Genomic DNA, 18,287 nt, shown 5'->3' with positions numbered 1-18,287 from the left:
AATAGAAACCTATTGGTCAGCATCTTATTAGCCTGCTGTTAGCTTCATTCCACAGAAAACTGAGAGAAACTAACAGAGTTGATAAAGAATAAAGAGAAATGTGCTGATTTAAAGCCTTTGAAGTGCTTCAGATGATCTCTGTCCACTTCTGTCCACTCATTCATTCATGTAAGCTTTCTAATGCAGCTTTGATCTTCACAGTCTGCTTGATGAAACTCATTCTAACCCTGAATGTCAGAGTGTTCCTCCTTCTCTTTCCCATCATTCATGCTGGCAGTGGAGGAGATTTGGATGTTGGACTGTGTTTTGGATGATGTGTGTATGTTTGTGTTGGACTGCTGTCTGTAAAGCAAACGCACAACAGACTTTACCATGAAGATCCTCAGTGTGGATCAGTATAATATCAGCCTGATGTCTGCAGTTTAGTGTCAGCACAACTTTCACATCATATTCATCTCAGCACAACTAAAACATGCTGACTGACCTCAGAGTTTCAAGTTTACATCCTGGACTCTCCAGGAAACCACACAGATGCTTCACTCCTGGATCCTGCAGCTTGTTGTTAGTCGAAAACCAGGAGTCATTACTCAGGTCCAGCTGTCTCAGATGGGAGGGGTTGGACTTCAGTGCTGCTGCCAGATAATCACAGCTGATCTCTGACAAACCACAGCCCTTCAATCTGTATAAAGAATGAAAGATGTAAGTTTATTAGACAAAGTGCTTGAAATCATTCAGTGTTTCATCATCTGTTCAGAGCTGAAGAAGGTTCAGAATGTAGAAGTTTAGAAAATGGAAACTCCAAACAGCTGAAGCCAACAGGAAGCAGCTTCAAACAAACACAACAAGAGAAAAAACTCTGAATGTTTCACATTAAAGTCGTACATTTCTCATAAAAACAGGACAAAGACTTGAAAAAGTCGTGTTTTTCCTTCCAGGAACCACATGGCTTCACTTTTAAAGGTGAAGTGTGAAAGAAATGGACATATTTGAAGTCCAACACCTTTTTCCAGTCACATTATTAAAGCAGACAAACTACAAGCTCATTTTCATTCCAACAAGTCATCTTCTGACCTGGACTAACAACACTGGTCTCTATGTGCAGCTGGCTGTGAGACCAGTGCTCAGGGAGCGTCTACAAAGTGCAACACTGAAAGAACATCACACACTCATTTGCTTCCAGCACTTTCACACAAACATCTACTGTCATCATTGTCACCAAACTCTGTGGATCCTTTATTGCAAATTCAAATGGGATCAAATGGTCAGACAAAAGAGGGTTATGAGGAAATATGATGAAATGTTGTGTATTAGCAGCAAGTTATTGAATCATTTTCCTCAGAAACCAAACAAAATGATTGACAAACATGTTTTTACAAACTCAGTGTTGGACTTGGATCAGCAGGATAAGCTGATGTTTAAAGGCATTTGAGTCTCGCTGTATGAGAGTCCAGTTCTTACTCAATATTTATGGATGATGTTCTTTCAGTGTTGCACTTTGTAGACGCTCCCTGAGCCTCACAGCCAGCTGCACATGGACCAGCTGACATTACCCAGCATTAGAGGCGGCTGTAAAAAATTCATGTTCCCATTTAAATGGTTTTAATTTGAATAAAACGATGTTGATTCATTCAATCCTGAATCGATGTTTAATATAAATGTATTTTGCCAGAATCTCAGGTTAAAGCTCACAAACTATTTCAACAAGCAGCAAACAGATAAAACAGTAAATGAGAGCAGCTAAACACACAAAGATGGAAACACAGAGCGTGGATCGTTCACTCGACGGCACGTACACGGACACGCCGTCGGGGCTGAAAGTGGACAGCTCACAGATCCTGAAGCTGCAGGTTTCATCTGTCTCCAACCAAAACTGAGTGAAGCAGCAGCAAAAGAAGATCCAAACTCTGCTTCACGTTTGATCAATATGCTCATGAATTCTCTCTGACTTTGGCTGTTCCTGCCTGCACAGCTCTCTCTCTCTCAGTGTACTCCAAGAACAGCTTCAAACATCTGTTTCTGCATCATTCACTGTTTATTAGCCACCAGTCTGCTGTTGTGTTCAGTGCTGTCGGCCTCTGACAGTAAAGCCTCATTTCTGCTGTTCCATGGAAACTTTTTAAAATGATGACAGATTACAAACTCTCAGCTGTGTCTGTAATCAAACCTCTGTAACTTTGCTTCACTTCAGCAGCATCAGCTCATGTTCACATGTTGATTCATGGTTTTCATGGTTGATTCACCTCATTTTTTAAAAAATGACCTCTGACAGGAAAGTCTCATTTCTGCTGTTCAACACTGAAGAAATGTAAACTTTCAAAACGATGACAAATTGGAAAACACAGAGCTGTGTCTCTTTTTTTTTGTGTGTCCCGTTTGGATCTTTAGCCATCAGAATTGTTGTCTTAACGCCAAGAAAGATGCCAAGCGGATTTATTTTACCAAGTGGATCATCATGGCCTTTCCATATTGGTCCATTTGATTGACCTTTATTATAATTATGAATTTATTTTATTTTCGGTTGCTACAAATGGGACAGATATGACTGGGGGACAGGACAGGGAGAGAGAATGAAAGAAAGAGAGGGAGAGAAAGAAAACCAAAGGGGAGAAGAGACGGTGAGAAAGGGGGGAAGAAAAAAAGAAAAACAAACAAAACACCTGGATCACCTGTATGGAGAAAAAAAAAACAGAAGAGAAAGCAAACAACATAATAAAAACAGCACCATCACAATAAACTAGCTAGTAGTAGATAACAGTAGATACTAAATAATAAACGATATTGTGCAGCACGCAAGATAGACAGCGCACAATGTGCTTAGAGGCAGCAGCCATAAAGGTGTAGTCCGCGTCTGTGAACACCCGTGTGTACACCCGTGTGCACACCTGTGTGGATCAGCATGCTTGTATTCCAAAGGTTTCTCCATGTAACGATCTGCTAGGGAGTGTGGGGAGCCATAGCCCCGTCCCCCAGGGTATGAAGCAGGTATGGAGGAGATCCAGGCCCCAGATATCCAGAGGCCCCAGAGTACAAGGACCCGAGGAGGACCACCAAAAGGGGGGGAATCGCCAATCGGCCACCAGGAGTGAGCCGGTACATACATGAGCGCCCAGCCCCAGACGACAAGGACCACCAACACACCAACGTCTGAGGGCATCAGCCACCGGCAGGGAGTGTGGTGAGGGGAGATAGGCCTCCGTACTTTGGAGGGCCTGAGATGTACCCAGAGAGGTTGAGTCTAAGACCCAACCTGACACATAGACACAGACGAACAGGCGCACGCGGACACAAACGTGCATTCCCACCCCATATGCACAACCAAATACTCGGCACTCACCCAACGTGTAGACAGACACAAATAGAAACTGCACAGACCGTCGCACTCCCCAAACATACTCTATATCCCAAGTCCAGGTACCCCCGCCCTCAGAGGGGCAAGCCGCACCTAAACCCAGGAGATGTAACCCTTCTCTCTGGGGCGGAGGCAAGCGGACCACCTCTTTGATTAGAGCTGTGTCTCTAATCAAAGCAGAGATGGAACGATGCCACTTTTTATGTCCGATATCGATATGAATCCAATATAGTCGATTTTATAATCAAACGTTTTTTTAATATCTTGCTGCATTTTGTATAAGTTCATACTCAAGTTTAAAAAATCTAAACACTAAAGCTGTTCAGTTATACCTGTCTGCAAAAACACACTGCAGCCAAAACATTAGACAATACTGATCTTTGTATTTTGATGCGGACGTCAAAAACTCTTTGGTTGTGACTAAAAGAAGTGCAACATCAGCACAAAATAATGTTTCTATTGAACAACTAACACAAACAGGTTGTAGAATGGAGCCTTTTATACTCACAGCTGAACAGAAACAACATCCAGAGTGGAAAACAGTGCAAACAACTGCAAACAGGCTTCATGACACTCATGTTTGATCAGGATGGATGTCAGTGTGAGCTGTTTCTATCACATTTAACCTCACAATCAATTTGGTCTCATTTCTATACAAAACTTAACACAAGTATGAAAAAAGTGTTTTTGATTGTTTTGTTTTTTGAACCATGAAACTGTTTAACAACACAGTTTGTTTCAAAGTCAAACTTGAGTCTGTCCATCGTTCGGTCAGACTGAGCAATGACAGCACACAGACGTAGACAACAGCTCTCTCAAACACCAAACTCAGGTCCTGTTGATGCTGATATACAGTGACACAGTTACATGGGTGATTCATCCTTTTAACTTTATCTTTAAACAGCTGCAGCTGTCACTGACAGCGCATGTGGTACTTTAACCTTTGGACTGTTTTCATCAGTTAATTATGGAGTTACTACAAAGAGTGAAACTATAGGATGATCTGTCTGCTGTCACTGGGTGGTGCTGAGGTCTGAATCTGAGGACGGCTCCTGTAGTCACAACAAGAACACAATCATCACAAACTGAAATATAAATATGATGGAGTAGAGCTTGAATTAGCTCCAGAATTTAAATATCTTGGGGTCATTCTAGACCCAACATTATCCTTCAAGAGTCACATAAATAAAGTGTCCCAGGTACTTAAATTTAATAATCGAAATTTTAATCATATACGTAATAATTTAAATATGAATGTTGCAAAAACTTATTTTTACTCAATGATCATCTCTCATATGGACTATTGTTTGACGTCCTGGTCACTTGCTTGTCCAACAACACTTAAAACTATTGAAAACATTTATAAAAGAAGTTTAAAACTACTTGACAAAAAACCGACTTCCCACCACCACTGTCATGTGTTAAAAAACATAAATTACTGAACTTCAATAACTAGGTGAAACTTAAAAGAGTGAGTTTAATATATAAAGTCTTACACTCCCTTGCTCCACCACCATTAAAGCAGTTCATTAGGCATAAAGAAAGCTCAGACAGGACCACTCGAGCTACAATCCGAGGAGACTTGTTTATACCCCACAGACGGACAGCATTTGGGCAGAACGTCCTCTCTGTCCAGGGAGGCCATCTGTGGAACAGTCTTCCTCAACCCATTAGAGAATGCTCTACACTCAGTTTGTTTAAGGCAAAGGTGAAAAACTGGTTATGGACAAATCAAGTGTGCGATCATGTATGAATTGTACAGTTTTAATGTTTTATTTGGGAACAGAATGGTGTGTATGTGTAAGTTTGGTGACGGAGTTTTTATTATGAATGAATGATGAATTTTTATGAATTATTATGTCTATTTTTTATGCTTAAGGACAACAGATGGAAATTAGTCCTTGGCTATAATCTGGTATGTTTACATTCATGTAATTTTTTTTTTTTACATTTATGTTCATTAACATGCACTGTCCTAAATAAATAAATAAATAAATAAATAAATAAAGTTTATCTCTCAAATCTGAAATAAAGCTGATCCTTCTGTCCTCACACACTCGGGAGTGTTCTTCTCTTCTCTTACATTTTTTCAGTCCTACAGTTCTGCTGACAGCTGACATATGAGCTGTTTATTTAAAAAAAGCCTTATATACGAACAGATGTTCCTATATCATGTTCACCTTTGAGTTGTTGGAGCTTTATAAATGGACATCTGCAAAGATGTGATGATGGAGCAGGTTTCAGTGCTGCTGCATCCTGGTCACAACATACGGAGGTGGTATCAGCACTGGTATCAGCACTGGTATCAGCACTGGTATTGAAGAAGAAATATTAATGCTTCAAACTATTTGTCTTAAAGGATGGAAGCTGTACAGAGTTCTGCACATGTGTCTTTGTGAACATACCTCATTAACAATATTTCAGACAGTTTTTAACCTGAATATTTGCAACAAACTCAGTATAAAAAATACAGTCAGTGCTAAAAAATTAATCAGTCGAAAAATTAAAATTTTAACTTAAGCTGCCAAGAGGAAGTCGTTGGTTTCAGTAAATATCAGGCTTTGCTATTTGATCGGTTTTTACAGATTAATGAGGAGTTACTGAAGTGCCAGGTTTTTAAAGTAGGTGTTACTGTCTCTACACATGTGGAGACTGAAAACATGGTGCTGTTTAATAAGATATTTAATATTCAGCTCTGCACAGGAGCTGCAGCGGGGTGCAGCCTGTTGCCTTTACAGTATAATACTTGTAATAAAAGTACAGTAACGGTAATTAGTGACTGAGCAGCCCGGGGCGTTTCTCTTGATTTCTTTAGTCAGGGTAAATTCATTCACCTGCACGGGTTAGCTAAACAAACCCTGACGGCCGAGTGCTCATCTTAGCTAGCTAGGTCTCAGGACCGAGCTAAGGACGGTAGTTACGGAGTAGCTTACAAACACGTTTAACTTACCGAAAAAGTGCAGCGGGGCCTCGGGTCCTTCTGTCGGGTAGTCCAGTTTACTGAAGAACACCTCAGGCTGTCAGGTTAAAACACTCGGTCGTGTCTTCGTAGCGTAAACGCTGGCCGTCCTCTCAGAGCCTACCTCTATCTGCTATTCCCGAACAGAGATACGCAAGTTTCTCCGTGACTGCAGCTGCCAGTCAATTCAATTCAATTCAATTCAATTTTATTTATATAGCGCCAAATCACAACAAAAGTCGTCTCAAGGCGCTTCATAGATACAGAGAAAAACCCAACAATCACATGACCCCCTATGAGCAAGCACTTTGGCGACAGTGGGAAGGAAAAACTCCCTTTTAACAGGATGAAACCTCCGGCAGAACCAGGCTCAGGGAGGGGCGGGGCCATCTGCTGCGACCGGTTGGGGTGAGAGAACGAAGACAGGATAAAAGACATGCTGTGGAAGAGAGACAGAGGTTAATAACAGATATGATTCAATGCAGAGAGGTCTGTTACAGTTTTTCTCAAATGTTAAAACACAAAAGCCAATCCTGTAACCCAAATGACCAGTAGTCTAAACACATTTACTAAATGTAGCCACCATATTCCAGTACCATAAACACATGTCACATGAAGACACAATTCACAAAACACAACCCTCTGTACTCATAAATCTAAACACATTTTTCCTTGCTAAAACACATGTTGTAAAACAACTCTGCTCATATCCTCAAATGAAAGCCCATGTGATGCAAAATGCTTGCCACAGTCACCAATCTTTGAACACAGGGAACACACCTGGCGTCATTCACTACACACAATGACTCAAAATTGAAGACACTTGTTGCTAATGCTGTACCCACATGTAAAAGCAAGTTCAGAGTGCACAGTATGCTGAAGGTTCCAAACAAACACAATGGATGAAGGCAGAGTCAGGGGAAGAGGAATTTGATGCAGAGGAGGGAGAAGAGCTGGCCCTGGAAGAAGAGGAGCAGGCCAATGAGGAAGAGGAGTTCAAATGAGAGGAGGAAGAGGAGCGACCAATGAGGAAGAGGAGAAGGCCAACATGGGAGAGGAGAAGGTCCAGGAGGGAGAGCAAGACAACCTCGCACCATCATTACGGACGAGATGCGAGCAACAGCTCAGCGACATGATGCCGCACAGTGATTGTGGTGTGTGTGTGGTGTGAATAACGTAAATAAAAAAACTTCACACCCTGTTCATGTTTTCAAGATTACTGTTGTGTGCAATAGATTCTGTTTTTGCATTGAGTTGTGTTACAGTAGTGTACGTACATGCAGGATTTTCTATAGATTTATACTACTCATATGAAACTCACAAATCTAAATGCCTAATCCTCTGCAGAGATCTACGACGATCCGTTACTGTATAGTTTCTAAAATATGCATTGGCAGTTATGAAACAAAGAACCTTCTCACAAATTGAGCATTGTGTTTTCAATTGTTTTGCTGTAGTGTGTAATGCTGTGTATAGTGTTTACAGTTTTGACAGCTTCGAGCTGCTCTCTTGGTGTGGGAGTTTGAGTTTTGCAGTGGGAAGGTGTGGTTGTGTTTATGTAGCTTTAGAGAAGGGTGTTGTGTTTGGACATTGGGGGACCTGGTGGTAACGTTTGTGACATGTGTTTTAGCATTTGAGAAAAACTGTAACACATAGTGAGTGAGAAAGGTGACTGGAAAGGAAAAACTCAATGCATCATGGGAATCCCCCGGCAGCCTACGTCTATTGCAGCATAACTAAGGGAGTATTCAGGGTCACCTGGTCCAGCCCTAACTATATGCTTTAGAAAAAAGGAAAGTTTTAAGCCTAATCTTAAAAGTAGAGATAGTGTCTGTCTCCCGAATCCAAACTGGAAGCTGGTTCCACAGAAGAGGGGCCTGAAAACTGAAGGCTCTGCCTCCCATTCTACTTTTAAATACTCTAGGAACAACAAGTAGGCTTGCAGAGCGAGAGCGAAGTGCTCTAATAGGGTGATATGGTACTACAAGGTCATTAAGATAAGATGGGGCCTGATTATTTAAGACCTTGTATGTGAGGAGCAGGATTTTGAATTCAATTCTGGATTTAACAGGAAGCCAATGAAGGGAAGCCAAAACAGGAGAAATCTGCTCTCTCTTTCTAGTCCCTGTCAGGACTCTTGCTGCAGCATTTTGGATTAGCTGAAGGCTTTTCAGCGAGTTTTTTGGACATCCTGATAATAATGAATTACAGTCGTCCAGCCTGGACGTAATAAATGCATGAACTAGTTTTTCAGCATCACTCTGAGTCAAAGCTGCTATGATGACGTTACACCCCATTTTAACATCACCGCTGTCGGAATTAGAATCAAACTTGGACATAAATCAGCGTGATGAGAACTATACCTCCAAAGGTCGGGTAGGCCAGAAGTAAACGGCTATGAAATGGGACGGTCTAGCCTTCAGATTAGCATCACCGCTGTCTCGGTGGAGTTTAATAAACTCAGCTGTCTGCTCCTTGCTATCTAAAATATAACAGGACACTGGAGTAAACTCTCGACCATCTCACACTTCTGCTTAATCAGTTTTCTGTTTGACGTTTATTCAGCTGTGTGAAAACCACCCGGGGGATTAATAAAGTGGCTTGCAAAAGTATTCGGTCCCCTTGAACTTTTCCACATTTTGTCACATTACAGCCACAAACACGAATCATTTTTTATTGGAATTCCAGGTGAAAGACCAACACAAAGTGGTGCACACGTGAGAAGTGGAACGAAAATCATACATGATTCCAAACATTTTGTACAAATAAATAACTGCAAAGTGGGGTGTGTGTAATTATTCAGCCCCCTGAGTCAATACTTTGTAGAACCAGCTTTTGCTGCAGTTCCAGCTGCCAGTCTTTTAGGGTCTGTCTCTACCAGCTTTGCACATCTACAGACTGAAATCTTTGCCCATTCTTCTTTGCAAAACAGCTCCAGCTCAGTCAGATTAGATGGGCAGCGTTTGTGAACAGCAGTTTTCAGATCTTGCCACAGACTCCTGATTGGATTTAGATCTGGACTTTGACTGGGCCGTTCTAACACATGGATATGTTTTGTTTTAAACCACTCCATTGTTGCCCTGGCTTTATGTTTAGGGTCGTTGTCCTGCTGGAAGGTGAAGCTCCGCCCCAGTCTCAAGTCTTTTGCAGACTCCAAGAGGGTTTCTTCCAAGATTGCCCTGTATTTGGCTCCATCCATCTTCCCATCAACTCTGACCAGCTTCCCTGTCCCTGCTGAAGAGAAGCACCCCCAGAGCATGATGCTGCCACCACCATATTTGACAGTGGGGATGGTGTGTTCAGAGTGATGTGCAGTGTTAGTTTTCCACACAGCATTTTGAACAAAAAGTTCCATTTTGGTCTCATCTGACCAGAGCAGCTTCTTCCACATGTTTGCTGTGTCCCCCACATGGCTTGTGGCAAACTGCAAACGGCACTTCTTATGGTTTTCTGTTAACAATGGCTTTCTTCTTGCCACTCTTCCATAAAGGCCAACTTTGTGCAGTGCACGACTAATAGTTGTCCTATGGACAGATTCCCCACCTGAGCTGTAGATCTCTGCAGCTCGTCCAGAGTCACCATGGGCCTCTTGGCTGCATTTCTGATCAGCGCTCTCCTTGTTCGGCCTGTGAGTTTAGGTGGACAGCCTTGTCTTGGTAGGTTTACAGTTGTTCCATACTTCTTCCATTTCTGAATGATGGCTTGAACAGTAGTGATGTGACGTTCTGTATCGAGGCTTCGAAGCGTGTGTCGAGTAATGGAGGGGGCGTTTCCGCGAAGCGCGTATCGAGGCTTGCTTCATTTATGGGAGGAGCTGAAAATGATGACGTCCGAAGCCTCGCTGTCCGGCTGTACCACGTGACTGGTTCAGGAAGCGGTTCAAACTTTGCCGCGAGCTATGACAGCGATATAAACCCCTCAGACCCCATTCAAAATGTGGGCGTTTGATGGAGAGTTGCGGTTAGTGAGAGTTAGAGACAGTTTGGAAAAAAAAGAAATCGCCTACGACCTGCCACAGTGGAGAAACTGTTGTTTTTAAATAAAAACCAATGATGTGTCCCCTAAACACTAATCACTAGGGGTGCAACGATATTCGTATCGATATTGAACCGTTCGATACAGTGCTTTCGGTTCGGTACGCATATGTATCGAACAATACAAAATTTGTAATTTATTTTATCAACTTTCCTTCTGACGATGCTGTCTGTGTTGAGCGCTCAGTGAATCTGCGTTCGACTACTCCGCCTAGGCTGTACTGTCCAGCGCAGATCCACTGAGCGCTCAACACAGACAGCATCGTCAGAAGGAAGAGCGCAGGGCAAGCTAGCGAGACAGAAGTTAAGCACTCCTTGCAACTTGGACCTCGCCCACCCTCATTCAGATCTGGCATTTGGAATTATTTTGGTTTTCATGTGACGTATGACCCTGAAGGTAAGCGAGTCATGGACTAAAGTAAAACAGTATGTTGGATGTGCCACGCAATGCTCAATTACATGGGTGGGAGCTAGTGTGTTAGCGCAGTTAGCTCGTTAACGTGTTGGCCGTCTAGCCCCATGCACGGGGCGATCGGCGGTAGCTCGTTAACGGAGATTTGCCGTGTTGTGGCGTTAAGGTCATTTCAACAAGATTAACCTGAAAGCACTAGTGGGAACACAACGAATATGACTGCACATTTACACCGACATTATCCTAGTGCAAAGACAAAGATGAGTGATTCCTCAATCAGATACAGGGCTCGCAATATCGCTAGCCCGACGTCCCGGGGCTAGCGATTTTTTCAGTCGGGGTACCAAAATCTATCTCTGCCCTGCCCGTCGGGCTATTGTAGGAAGGAAAAATATATGTCAATGCTTTTGCATTCTTTCGGAAATGTAGCTGGGTAATTATGTCATTGGCATCGGTGAGCCACTGTCAATATGTGACATATTGAAATCGCGTTTGAATTTGCGCTTGTTTTTCTGCTTTCACTTTGCAATCGTGCGAACTGTGTATAGAGAGCGACAGCACTGATCTGTGAGTGATGATAATTTGTGCACCAATTCCTCTGACATTGTCTTATTAATCGTTAGCTTACTATGCAAACCTGACAAGTGAAATCTCCCGCAGCAAGCTTAAACATGTGAGAAGTTGATCGCGCAGAGAATCGCTGAGCTTATGTGAGTGCGCGTGTAAAAGCAGCAGAATATATATTTTAGTTCTGCTGAGCCAAATAAGACAGGTCAGGGTGAAGAAGTGACAGCCAAAGAAAAGCTTACCACAAAACGGAGAAGTTATGACAAATCAGACTATAAGGTAAAAAGAAAGTGCAGCTTTATGGTTTCATGGACAAAAGAATTTCTGTGGCTGCAATATGACGAGCTAAATAACCAGGGCTGCACATAAGTGGTGCGCATTCTCTGTCAAAATAAAAAACACGCACAAGGGTTAGGGTTAAATTTAAAAACTGTACTTTTGAGTTAAAATATATATTTATAATTTTAATAAATGACAAATTAAAAAGGCATGAACATTTTTTTTGTATCGAAAAAATATCGAACCGTGACACCAAAGTATCGAACCGAACCGTGAATTTTGTGTATCGTTGCACCCCTACTAATCACTGTCCTTGCCTCAATGTTACAAAAGCACAACCACTGTCCACACCTCACCTCACAGTATATGATCATTTCCATTTTAGGCATTTCCAAATAATCATTTTCCATACTGCCAGCATAAATATACACAGTATACTGCCATCACTACAATATAGATGTTTTACACACTCCTTTTGTTGTTGACATTCACAGGCTGTGTGCAAAATGCCACACTCTTCAAATTCATGCCAACTAATATTTTTACGTCCAGTAGGTGTCCTGCTAGAGCAAATGAAGCTTCAAGAAGCTTCGCGTTGGGGTGAACCAATTGGATGAAAAGCTTCAGTGCTTCATGAGGCTTCATCTGCCCATCACTATTGAACAGTGCTCCGTGGGATGTTCAAGGCTTGGGAAATCTTTTTGTAGCCTAAGCCTGCTTTAAATTTCTCAATAACTTTATCCCTGACCTGTCTGCTGTGTTCTTTGGACTTCATAGTGTTGTTGCTCTCAATATTCTCTTAGACAACCTCTGAGGCCGTCGCAGAGCAGCTGTATTTGTACTGACATTAGATTACACACAGGTGCACTCTATTTAGTCATTAGCACTCATCAGGCAACGTCTATGGGCAACTGACTGCACTCAGACCAAAGGGGGCTGAATAATTACACACACCCCACTTTGCAGTTATTTATTTGTAAAAAATGTTTGGAGTCATGTATGATTTTCATTCCACTTCTCATGTGTACACCAGTTTGTGTTGGTCTTTCACGTGGAATTCCAATAAAATTGATTCGTGTTTGTGGCTGTAACGTGACAAAATGTGGAAAAGTTCAAGGGGACCGAATACTTTTGCCACTGTAAAGGTTTATTTTGTCTAATCTAATCTAATAACTTTAATCTCAGCCAAACTGATTTACTCAGGAACAAATAAAACACTGAAAAAAGTCAAACAATAAAATTTTTAGGTTGTCTAAGTCACTTATATATTATGTTTAACCTGAGTAGCGAAAGACCGCGGTGATCTGAACATGATGTGCCGGGAGTTTGCTGTTCTCGGCGGCTCTACTGACCCTCGAGCTCTCGGCTAGCTATCGAGCTGGTGGGTAACAGACGTCTCAGAAACGTCGGAGCACTTTTGCAAATATGCGATATCTTGATAAACTGAGCAGATATTTAAAGTTTACACAGCTACATTCTCACCTGAAAATATGTTAAAAGTTTATTTTGTGACCCAGAAAGAGTAATAAGAGTAATATTGAAAACTTAGTAGCGACCGCCATTGCCGGAAAGTGGAATTGGATGGGCCACGCTATGAATTCTGGGATATGGTGGGCCATGAAGGACACACCCGACCCATCCTTTAATTTTGGGGAAAAAGAGGACGCATTGGTCGGCTGCATTCAGAGGAGTCTATGAATTTGGACAGCCTTCATCGTGTCGCTGTGACGTAATCGGTCTACAAATGCGTCCTCAGGAGGATGCAGCCCATGAATTTGGACACCCCCTATGTTTACTACTGCATAGACACATTGAATTTCCAACACAAGGAAACGACTTTTTGGATAATGTTTTCACCACCAAGAGAGGAGATTACAAAGCCCCCCACCCACTTTGGTGCCTCTGATCACATCACTGTTATGCTAATGCCAGCATACAGGCCCCTGGTCAAAGTCACTAAACCAGTTCGTAAGCAGGTACGTGTGTGGCCAGAAGGACCTGCAATACTGCTTTTCCACCACAGACTGGGAGATCCTTAAACAGGCCGCCACACATGACAACACCACAGACCTGCAGGAATATACAGAAACTGTCATTGGCTACATCTCAAAAGGCATCGATGAGGTCATAGAGACCACTGTCCAGGCCAATCAGAAACCATGGCTCACAGGTGAGGTCTACAGGCTCCTGAGGGTGAGAAATGCAGCCTTGAAATATTATCCAATATTATATTACATTATATTATATTATATTACATTATATCCCCTTTCACATTAGAGCCACAACAGGACCCACTAGAACATGGGAACAAGTAAAAGTGAAATATAAGAATATTCTACAGAATGGTAATATTTATCACTTATATTGCTTTTCGTCTCTTGGAAAGAGACCCTGGAATAATCTGTTTGTTCATAACAGCAACCAAGAAAAGGGCAGAGCAAAAAAGACAGGTGGTGGTCCTGCACCCCCTCGTCAACAAGTTGGTTAAGTAAATAATATCCTCACGGGAATATCGATATCTCTCTATGAGCACACTGTCGCGCTGAGCTAAAGGATCCTGTCTGTCCCGCAATATACGCTGGATTCTGAGGACTCTCCTTATCAATCTTGCACCTTCCGCAATGGGTGGCTCGCGTATACGGACAGGACATGGCTGCGACAGACTTCCCAAATCCACCTTCGCTTTTATAGCCGTGGTCTCTCATCTTGATTACACAAAGTAATTTGCAATTACTACTCTGAAATATGAATTACATCTGTAATAATCACATACATGTAATAGAATGTTAATAGTACATTTCCCTTTTTTAGGAAATGACCTGTATGTATCTGTGTGAAATCAATAAACAAACAAAGGGTTGCCGATCAATGTTTCTACTATCGATGCGTAGCCCCTGTTAAGCCACCCAGTGATCTCACATTACTTCATCCAGCTATACTAATCGTCAACAACAGGTGTGTTCGGAGTACCGGAATAGCAAGCTCAAAGTTGGCGCGATGATTTGATCTTGGATGTAGTAAGCGAGGTACGAAGAACGGACCCCAGGTAAGAACATTGTTGAGGTTTAAATTTATAATCTTAAATACTTATATGCTGATTATATTGCTTTATAAGAAAGGCCCAAATCTGAGTACACTCTGTGCCGACAGGACTGACAGGAAATTACATGCTTTTGCAGGCGAAAAGTGAAACTAAGCAGAGTGTTTGGTCGAAACTTAAAGTGTGTGTGATGTCTATATAAATGACTAGGCTTGCTGTTTTGTGCTTCAGACCTGGGGTTGTGTGTTCAGGTCTCCATATCCGGATATGTAAAATAAAGATAATCTTTTAAAGTAAAAAGACCACTTTTGAGCCGTGTCTTTTTGGCCATAACGAATACCAAAAGAACCGGAATTTAATAACATTAAAACCAAACAATAAATGAGCAAAGTAGTGCATGATAAATATAGATGACAAATACAAAGTGCAATATAGAAACACTGGGTAAAAAGAAATGAACAATTAAAAAGGAGGATAAAAGATGTGAGCAGTAGTTAAACAGTAGAAATAAATATATAATAAACAAATAAAAATAGATAATAAATGAAAGCCAGGTCTGAAAGGTGAGTTTGGCTTTAAAAGCATGAAAACACACTGCTGTCTTCAGGAAGGCTGCTCCAGTAACTTTCTATGCTCGCTTTGAGGCTGCAGCTAAGGACTCCAACAATGCTAGTGCTAGCGGCGCTAACGGCTGTAGACAGGAAGATACTGCCAGCACCGGAAACGTGCTCGTCATCTCCGAGCATGAAGTAAGGAGAGCCTTCAAGAGAGTGAACACCAGGAAAGCAGCAGGACCAGACGGCATCCCAGCTCGTATCCTAAGAGACTGCGCATACCAGCTAGCTCCTGTGTTCACTGAGATATTCAACATCTCTTTATCTCAGTCGGTGATCCCCACATGCTTCAAAGAGTCCATCATTGTTCCTGTCCCGAAGAAACCCCACCCTGCTTCTCTCAATGACTATCGCCCTGTAGCCCTCACCTCAGTAGTGATGAAGTGTTTTGAACGCCTGGTCAGAGACTTCATCATTTCTTCACCACCAGACACACTAGACCCACTACAGTTCGCTTACCGTCCAAATCGTTCCACAGACGATGCCATCTCTCATCTCCTCCACACATCACTCACTCACTTGGACACTAGAAGGGGGAATTATGTTAAAATGCTCTTCATAGGGGGCAGGGATAGCTCAGTAGGTAAAGTGGGCACCCCATGATCGGAAGGTCGGCGGTTCGAATCCACTTAACGGCTACCCTGAGGTACCCCTGAGCAAGGTACCGTCCCTACACACTGCTCCCCGGGCGCCTGCTTAGTGGGCTGCCCACTGCTTCACTGAGTGAATGGGTCAAATGCAGAGAAAAACAAGTAATTTCCCCATGGGGATCAATAAAGTATCCATTATTATTATTATTATTATTATTATAGACTACAGCTCTGCATTTAACACCATAATTCCCTCCACACTCACCACCAAGCTGGAGCATCTGGGACTCAGCTCATCTATGTGTCAGTGGATCTCCAACTTCCTAACTGGCAGACCACAGGCAGTAAGGATGGGCGGACATGTCTCAGCCTCCACCACTCTCAGCACTGGAGCCCCCCAGGGGTGTGTTCTGAGCCCCCTGCTGTACTCTCTGTACACATATGACTGTGTGGCCACTACCAGCTCCACCACCATCATCAAGTTTGCTGACGACACCGTCGTGGTGGGCCTGATCTCTGATAACAACGAGACGGCCTACCTGAAGGAGATTAGGAATCTGGAGAACTGGTGCCAGAGGAACAACCTCCTTCTAAACATCAGTAAGACAAAGGAGCTGATAGTGGACTTCAGCACTAAGCAGGAGAGGAACTACCAGACCCCCGTCATCAACGAGTGCCCAGTGGAGAGAGTGGACAACTTCAAATACCTCGGAGTTCACATCACGCAGGACCTGTCATGGTCCTGTCACATCAACACCGTGGTGAAAAAGGCCCAACAGCGTCTCTACCACCTCAGACGCTCGAGAGACTTCCTTTTTTTTTTTGTGTGTCCCGTTTGGATCTTTAGCCATCAGAATTGTTGTCTTAAGGCCAAGAAAGATGCCAAGCGGATTTATTTTACCAAGTGGATCATCATGGCCTTGCCATATTGGTCCATTTGATTGACCTTTATTATAATTATGAATTTATTTTATTTTCAGTTGCTACAAACGGGACAGACATGACTGTGGGATAGGACAGGGGGAAAGAATGAAAGAAAGAGAGGGAGAGAAAAAAAGAAAACCAAAGGGGAGAAGAGACGGTGAGAAGGGGGGGAAGAGAGAAAAAAACAAACAAACAAAAAAAACAAAACTCCTGGGTCACCTGTATGGAGAAAAAAAAACAGAGGAGAAAGCAAACAACAAAGAGCAACATAATAAGAAAAAAAAAGCACCATCACAATAAACTAGCTAGCAGTAGATATCGATAGTTACTAAATAATAAACGATATTGTGCAGCACGCAAGATAGACAGCGCACAGTGTGCTTTGAGGCAGCAGCCAAGAAAGCTGTAGTCCGCGTCTATGAATACCCATGTGTACACCTGTGTGCATACCTGTGTGGATCAGCATGCTTGCATTCCAAAGGTTTCTCCATGTAATGATCTGCTAGAGAGTGTGGGGAGCCACAGCCCTGTCCTCTATGGTATCAAGCAGGTATGGAGGAGATCAAAACTCCAGACATCCAGAGGCCCCCAGAACACAAGAGACCAAGGAAGACCCACAGAGGGGCAGCCGCGCCACTGTCCCAGTAAGAGCTAAGGAGAGTCCCAGATGAGGGCTCATTCAGCAGCCGCGGAGCAGAAGCCAGGGGGAGTTGCAGTGACGCGCCCGTGAGCTCCGCCGGCAGCCAGCTGTGCCTGAGTGACCGAGCCCCAGGCCGAGAGGCCGGGGGCACCCCACCTCCGAAGTGGCCCAAGCGAGCCGCCAAGGAGTGAGCCGGTGTGTACCCGGACGCCGCTTGAGAGACTTCCAACTGCCCTCCAAGGTGCTCAGGAACTTTTACTCGTGCACCATAGAGAGCATCCTGACGGGAAACGTCTTAACCTGGTTCGGGAACAGCACCATGCAGGACAGACGAGCTCTACAGAGGGTTGTGCGGTCAGCTGAGCGCACCATCCGCTCCGAGCTCCCTGACCTGCACTCAATCTACAGCAGGCGGTGCTGGACCAAGGCCAGGAAGATCGTGAAGGACCTCAGCCATCCCAACAACAGACTGTTCTCTCTGTTGAGGTCAGGAAAGCGATTCCGCTCCCTGAAGACCAACACAGAGAGACTGAGGAGGAGCTTCTTCCCGCAGGCGATACGGTCTCTCAATCACAATCACACCACCACACAGTACTGACCCACACATACAGTTCTTACACACACACTGGACTTTCTGGACATTGTTTTCACTTCATCACTTAAATCACTTTAAGCATATTTGCACTGCACAAGACATAATGTGGATTGCACAACACTGGACACTATATTCTTCATTTCAAGCTAATACTTGTACAGCTGCTGTTATTGTGTATATATTTATTTATATTTCTTCATACATTCTTATATAGTTCTATATTGTGTATTTTGTTGTACAGTTATTTTATTTTCAACTTTAATTTATGTATTTTATCTTATTCT

This window comes from Aulonocara sp. 'chitande type north' Nkhata Bay, linkage group LG23, assembly GCF_057382095.1.
Source record: "Aulonocara sp. 'chitande type north' Nkhata Bay isolate Kocher_YH1m ecotype deep benthic linkage group LG23, A_spYH_male_GT1.1, whole genome shotgun sequence".
Lineage (NCBI taxonomy): Eukaryota > Metazoa > Chordata > Actinopteri > Cichliformes > Cichlidae > Aulonocara > Aulonocara sp. 'chitande type north' Nkhata Bay.
The sequence above is the reverse complement of the archived record's forward strand: the minus strand, read 5'-3'. Positions refer to the sequence as shown.